The sequence below is a fragment of the Coffea arabica genome, chromosome 5c (assembly GCF_036785885.1).
Source record: "Coffea arabica cultivar ET-39 chromosome 5c, Coffea Arabica ET-39 HiFi, whole genome shotgun sequence".
NCBI lineage: Eukaryota > Viridiplantae > Streptophyta > Magnoliopsida > Gentianales > Rubiaceae > Coffea > Coffea arabica.
In genome coordinates this window covers 45,450,379-45,458,243 of record NC_092319.1, presented here as the reverse complement: position 1 = coordinate 45,458,243, position 7,865 = coordinate 45,450,379, and positions in this window count along the sequence as shown.

Sequence of the window (7,865 nt, the reverse complement as noted above, 5' to 3'; positions counted from 1 at the left end):
AATCATATTGCAGTACTTCCTCTTGAGCAGTTGTTGCTATCTTCCTGTGGGAATCTTTGCTGCACTATGGACCACTTTATTTCATTGGATGGAAAAAATTAACTTTGGTTTAAAGAATATTAGCAGTAGCCTGTGACCACATTTTAGTTGGCCTGTTGAGAAATTGAAAGGACACAATTGAAAATATGCAAGATTTTACCTCTGCCTTAACCCAACAATTCCAAGGTTTTTCAAAGTTAAATTATTTAACAATACATGTGAGAAATCTATGATAATTATCTGACGTGTTAAATATAAGTATATAGACCAAAAACTGCAATACCAATGCTACAAGTAACAAAATGTATCTCATATGAAATTTGTTTGAGGAGATTGATGATAATGATGCAACCTTAATCTTTGAAAATGTTTGTTCGGGAGATTTAGGACAGGGAACCCTAATGCATGGGGTATAGGGTGTATGACGGGGTTGAAGTTAAACCTCGCAACTATTAAGCTGCCGAAATAGTAACTACAGGGGTTAGTTAGGTGCCCACGGGAAGGGGCAGGCCTTACTGTTGTCGCCTGTGTAAGGACATAGGACAAAGTAATTGTGACTCTATTATTTATGGAGTCTACAAAGGTTAAAAAAATACATAGGTTCACTAATCAAGACTATTTCTTTTTATTTTCCTTTTTTCTGACTTCTCGTGTCACTCGTTGCATAGGTCATATTTCAAGAAATCCCAAGTTTCAACAATTGTATTAATTTCAGTTTTTCATGGAGTCTCAAGTGTAATTTGAAATAAAAGTAGTGAAAGTAAAAGATCTCAAGCATATGTTTTGCAATTATCATCATAATCTCCAAAAAAAAAAAAAAAAAAAAAGAAAGAGAAGAAAAAGATTAAGAGAATCCTTATCTCTATGGTTTTCTTCCTTGTTCCACTCAGGTCGACTAGCCCAGGTATGCTATGAAGAATCAAGGCTCCGTTTGACAAGTGAATATTTTGGGTGTTTGTCTAAAATTTTACTGTAACTTACTGTAGAAATTATAGAAAAATTTTTTGAAGTGTGTAAATTTTTGGATATTTTAAAGTATATAATTTAAAATTTTTGAGAAATTTTTTTAAATTATGTAATTAAAGTTGTTAAAAAAACTTATAACAGATAAATTTAGCCAAAAATTTGCTTGCCAAACAAGGCCACGATTGCTATGGGTATATATACGCATCTTTAATCCTCAAGGTGTAAAATAGTTGCTTTCTTCGTTGGAATATAGGGCTGCAGGAACTGTGCAAGGATTGTTGGTAGAGTGGTACCTCTCATTGTGCTAGACACCCCACCAAAAAAGAAGAAAACAAAATACTAAACGAGGGAAAACAAATATCTGCATTTTGAAGAAAATATTGAATGATGACAAACAGTTAAATGTATAAGATGTGGGAGAAAATCGCAATCGTCTACTCTACAAAATTACCACTCGTTCACTCTTAGTCCCAAATTCTGAGTTCTCTAGTTCCTTGCTTCCCTCAAAGATTGAGAAATAGCGCAATTCTCCGGTTTATAAATTTAAAGAGTTGACCCATAAAAAAGTCCAAAACGAATCTAGGATATATAAGTCACATGCACACTCATTGACTTCACAGTTCATCACCTCATGGGCACATCTTGGTTGATTGATATTGGACGTGCCGGTAGTTAAGAGGCACCATCTATGATTAATTTGAGGCTATATTTTAAACTAGTTGACCTTTTACACAAATATGAATGTAAAATTTATGTGTGCATGCAAGCATGGTTGCCACCATGTAGCTGCGAAAATTACCTAGAACTGTCTCTGCTTGAGTTTGCGAAGATAAAAGAAAATTCAAACAGATAGAGATTAACAGAAGCATCGGGGCAGGATTAGAGATGGCAGATTCAATTACATTAGTATCGATTTCTGTCTTAAGTATACAAGTATTTGTAGAGCTTGAGATCGCCCTCAAAGCTGGTCAAACTCAATTAAATCCCAGCAAGCTAAAAAAAATAAAGAATATAAGAAAGGAACTCCATTAAAATCCCACTGGTTATGATGTATACAATTACTTGAGAAAGGAGGATACACTAATTATGTTCTTTACCTATCCTTTTTCTTAATCTTAGCGTCCCATTGCACTAAGGTATTGATGCTTACATGGTTTAAACTAAAGGGAGATTAGTGTTGAGAATCTGCTTTAATCAATGCAATCACTTGGGTGATCATGCTATGTCTGAACTCATAGATAGGGGACCATTCTATTTAGGCTGTTTGATTTGTTTGGGTCCTTGGGACGAAGGAAGATGAAGCTCATAAATTCATCTCTTACTTTCTTGCCTGTTAGATGTTTACTAGAGACCATGTACTGACAAGAAGATCATCTCCATTTTCAAGAAAAAAGGAATCCCAGGAAGCCTTAGCTGCCCCCAAAATTTAGATGCGTTTTTATTTGGTGACTGGTCATATGAAGTAGAAAAAACAAGAAGGTAATGGAGGAGAGGCGCTTATAATTCTCCTGTTTAATTTCTTTATCGTCCAAGTTGGTTGGTGGTCATCGTTCAGGACAAAATTGAAGTGACATATGTAAGTGAAATCAACCTTAGAATGAGACCACTTTGCTCACTGCCCATTGTATGCACATTATCTATCTTTTAAACTTCACAAGTTGTCCAGATTCTATTTTGTGAGATGTAAATTAACTTCAGATCAATGATTGAGATGGAGATGCTTCCTATTGGAAATGGTGGAGCCAGGATCAGAAGGTGGCAAGGGCAACTGTATGGTGGGCGTGGTTGATTGGAAAGTTGTCTATGGCAACTGCAACAGTTCATTTTATTCCCCTTACTGTTTTATAGATGAACATAGACAATCGTTATCTAAGTTATTGCAATTTTTTGAGCCATGAAACTGTAATATCATGGGGAATATGCAATTGTACAGTGGGCACTTTTCAAAACCAGACAATACATAGTACTTGAAAAGGTGAAGTCAATTGAAAATTACATATTTATCTTTACGGACGAAAAGTCCTTCAATTGTGGTGAGTTTCTCTATGTGTTGTTGTTCAATATTAATTGTTATGCTGTCTTATAGCCGGGTTAAATTGTGGTTTCTTTGATATTGCGATTTCATGGAATCACTTTATTCTTGAAAAGCGAAATTCCTAACTATGTTATTAACCATAAAACTCGATGTCTAATGTTTCGGCCTATGCATTGCACCTGATAAATTTGCATTTCATAAAAGAATATTGAGTGTTTTAAGGAGAAAAAACATAAAGAAATCTTGGAAACCAGAAGGGATTTTTTTTTTGGGGGGATGGGCGCGCGTTTAACAGGGAAAAGAATTAATATCGAGGGAAGATGGACTTGGGAAAAATTCTTAGGAGATCAATGTAGGCTGGAATTGGGTTAGCAGAACAATTAAACATACAATGAAGGGCCTATTCAACTGTCTCACCGGCTACTATAGTTCTGCCACCATTCAAGCTGGAAGAAACAAACGGTGCAAATGGACTGACTAAAAATTGAAAGTACTGAACTCACTAGCTGTATTCAGAGCTCAATTTTCATGTATGAGATTGAGAAATATCAGCACCAACAGGAAGGAAGTAACATGCAATAAGATGGAAAAGATCGAAGGCCAAAGGGTCTCCACATTATATCCAGATTCTCATGCAGTAGCAATGTATAGCAGAAACCATACAGTGCACTATAATCTATGAAAATTGTGACCTCGGATTGATTTAACAGAACCAGGATAACATTCTTAATTAAAAAAGTACTATAATTTGATCATAAGAACGACAACCTAAAATGCTTGTAGTTTTCAAACTGATGCATACCTTCGTTTTGGTTAGATCATTCAGCATTTCACTTCTGAATTGTCAATTTCGTCTAGACAGGTTTAGTGTAAATTCAACTTTGGAACTTTAAATTATTGATGTCTTCCCACTTTCAACTTTTTAAATTTCAATTCTAGACACTTTTTATCTCTTGAATGCTGTGCCACTTTACTACAATCTTCATTAACCTTCTAATCATTAAAACTAAAGGAATATACGATCCCACTTGAACATCACTTGTCTACGACTTTGTCTGTTTTGACGATTCTAAATTATTGTAATGAAGTGAGATAAATATTATATTTTACGGGCTAAAATGTCTAAAATTAAATTTTAAGAAGCAAAATGAAACTACGTCTATAATTGAAGGGTCCAAAAATAAAATTTATCCAAATTTATGTATGCAAACTGGTCAAACCACTAACTAATTTCGATGATTAAGAAGCAACGAAACAAAAGACACTTTACTAACAGAACCCATTTCTCACCAACAATTATATATATGTATATATATATATGTGTGTATATATGTATATTCCATTGGCAGCTAAGGCTTCCTTTGCTTTCTCTTCCATTGTGACTAAAACAGATCATGGTGCTAGATGAATATAATTAGCATATGTAAGAGAGTGGAAGTTAATTAAGTGATCATCAATTCATGTGCACTATCTTCCACCGTCCAAAAGGATTGAACAGCCTAATTAGAATGGTCCATTGCCTATATGTTTGAGGTCTAGCGTGATAACCAAGTGGTTGGCATTGACTAAAGCAGATTCCGAGTAGCAAGACGCCCATAATAATTAGTACTAATATATTAATACTTTCATTACCTTTAATGGGATGCTAGCTAGCTAGAAGTTATGTAAACATAGAGACAGCACATATAGTTTTAACTTTTCCCCGTTTCAGGTAATTAACTATTAAAACCAGTTTGAGAATCGGAAATAGTGGACAGTAAAGCAATTCCTTTTTATTCCATGTTTATATTTTTATGCTCGAAAGAAGAGCTAAAAAAAAAAAAAAAAAAAAAAGTCTGACCAAAGTTGAAAAAATATCCTCATTTTCCCCGACAAACTAGTAACTAGCTAGTGATTACATGCATGGTTCAGTCTATGTTAAAAGTGTGTTGATATCCCCGTAAATTGCAATCCTTTACAAATTTTATTTTTTGGGTTTTAGAAGAGATTACAAAAGAGACACTGCAAACTGATTTGCATTTTGTTTTCCGTGCGAGTATTCACCGAGAAAAATATACTAATATTTTTGACAGCCATAAGCCCACAACAATGCACGGGCATCTCACTGCTAATTTCCATCATGTGCTTCCACAAAAATAACTTGTAAAATGTATATAATCATGAACTGTCATGGATGATGCATCTAATGTAACTCTTGGGTAACGAGAAGCAGACCCAAGCTCTGCCAACCAAGCTCTGCATGTGGCCTATTATGGCTTAGCTAGGTTTTGGACATTTTTTCAGGGGTGACTCTCAAAGTATGTAATTGACAGAACAGAAGTATCGAACTGAGATGGTCGTTGGAGTAAGAGTTGAATCGGCAAGGGTAATTCTCTTAATTCGCACTTTTTTTTTTTTTTTTTGGTCCAGTGCCATGTAGAAGCTCGGGTATCAGTTCGTACTTACCTGTAACTCCAGATGCTTATGAATGCAGATTATCTTTCAACACTCAATCTTCTGTCAGCCACTTAGATGGAGTAATATTAGCAAGAAATACAGTACCAAAATTAAAGAGTTGAAAGTTAGATTTTCTTTTATTTGATAAATTATTTGAAAAGTAGGAGCAATGAGGGTTTTCCGAAAGATTATATCAGATTTAAGAGCTTTAGTTACTTATTTTCCTTCCCTTTTTTCTTTTTTTGGGGAGGGGGGGTGGTGGGTAGGCAACTTTGCATGGGGGAAGAAGGGATACTTGAGACACAGTTTGTTTTTGGATTTGCTACCAGCTGTATATAAAGATTAAAAAGTTAGTACCGATAAATTGTGAAAACATATAACAAAATAGTCCTACGACCAAGCTTAGGACATCTGTGTCATAGAAAAATGTCTAAATTAGTGAGCTCTCGTCTGTTAAATTAACCTTTCCAGTCTGTATAAGTATTAGCACCACACAAGTACTTTTGTTTTGTCTTTTACATGGGGAACAACAGTAGGGTTTGCACCATCCGATGGGCACCTAAACGGCTAGACCTAGAGTTCCTATATGAGTATTTTAATGATCACGAGATTTAAGATGCTATGCATTAGGGTATCCTGTCCTAAAACTACATATATATAGCAAAGTTTTGTAATGATTATGGTTGCATCATTCTCATCAGTCTCTAAATTTAAACCCGTGTCTGGAACATTTTATCATCGAAATAATTGGGTGGCATGCATACTTTTTATTTAATATGTAGTTTTAATTTTTTTTTTTAATTAATTGGCTTTGATAAACTTCATTTCTTGACTGTTAGGTTAGCTCAGGCATAAAAACTTGCATCCTTCATTTGATATTTTCGTTTTGTTTTGCCAAGTGATGGCAAGGGCTACTACTGATATCAAATTAACACCATTCAACCGAAACTAGTGTTTCAGTCAATGACTAATGCTGTACGTCCATCAGGCAATAAAAGATTCTCAGAGTGAGGGGCAGAACTGCTGAACAAGACCAAGTACAGCAACACGATAGACTAAGTGCAGAATCTGTGCTGCAATTTTTAGCCAGTTGTACGGAAAGGGCATGTATGCGGGAAGGTTTATTATATATTCCCTAACTTTAAGGAGCAGATTGTGAGAAATTTTGCTTAAGTTCAAGAAATGAGAGCAACCCTTTTTGCTATCAGTTTGAGTCTTTTTTGCTTGTTTCCATTGCAAATTTTCTTGGCAGGAAGAATACTTGGTCAGTGTAGTGGGTCAAATTTTGAACGCAGAAAGATAGAAACGAGTGCCTGAGAAAGCTCTTACAGGACATGGAGATACGAAGGAGATGAACACCATGGCTAAAGCAGCCAGCTCCAAACACATATACCGAATTATCTGATGGTTTTCTTTTGTCTATTCTTGCCATCCTCAAGTTTCATTACTCGATCAAAAAAGTACGATAAAAGTTACATTGACATTCTGCACATTCCAATCTTTAGTTATTGTTGGTGTACAGGGTGAAATGAAGCAAGAACTAATCTGTCTATTCTTGCACCTTCTGAGTTAATTTTCTCTTTGTATACATCTATAACTTCTTGATGTCCAAACTGTATATGTCATGTCGTTTTACATAATTGAAATAATAAACCATTCCTCCTTGTGTCAATGAAAAAGATGTAATGTAAGAACTAATGCAACTGCCTTTTATTGTTGAAGTTTTATTTATTCCAATTCCGTTTTGCTTCCTTTTCTTGCCCTCTGACATCAAAATGAAAATTTCCTTCTTTGGCAAGCAGCTAAATAAGTATTTTACTAGTTTTGTACTGATGATTTGTCTTCTTCTTCTCGTTGGTGGTGAAGTAGTTTTCGAAATTGTCTGCTTCGATTAAATTAAGAAGCAAAAGCATTGATTTCTGTAACAATAGTACCAATCTCTGCCAAAAAAAAAAAAAAGGGGGTTCGTTGCATTTACTCTAGGAGAGCATAGAATAGCCTAAACTTTCCCGTGGTTGGAGTCAAGCGACCACTTGACTTTATAGTGAACTACATTTTTAATTCGACATGTCAATATAAATTAACAAAAATTGTGGTACAGATGAACCGATTATGAAAACGACTGCCTATCTCACTGCTTCGAGATAGTATTAGATAAATGATTTTCTAGGTATATAAATGCCCGAACTAGCAAATCAAGACTCCCCCTCTCTTCTTCTTTTTCTTTTTTTTTTCCCAAATAACAAAGGATAGTAATTTTATTGACTAAGTTGCTGGAAATCAAGATTCCAAACATCTAGTTTGGTTGGAAGTCGGTGGAGGTGGGTAGGCAGATATGAGACAGCGACTATATATAACTAAGCCAAAACGGCGTTGTGGTATTTTGGCA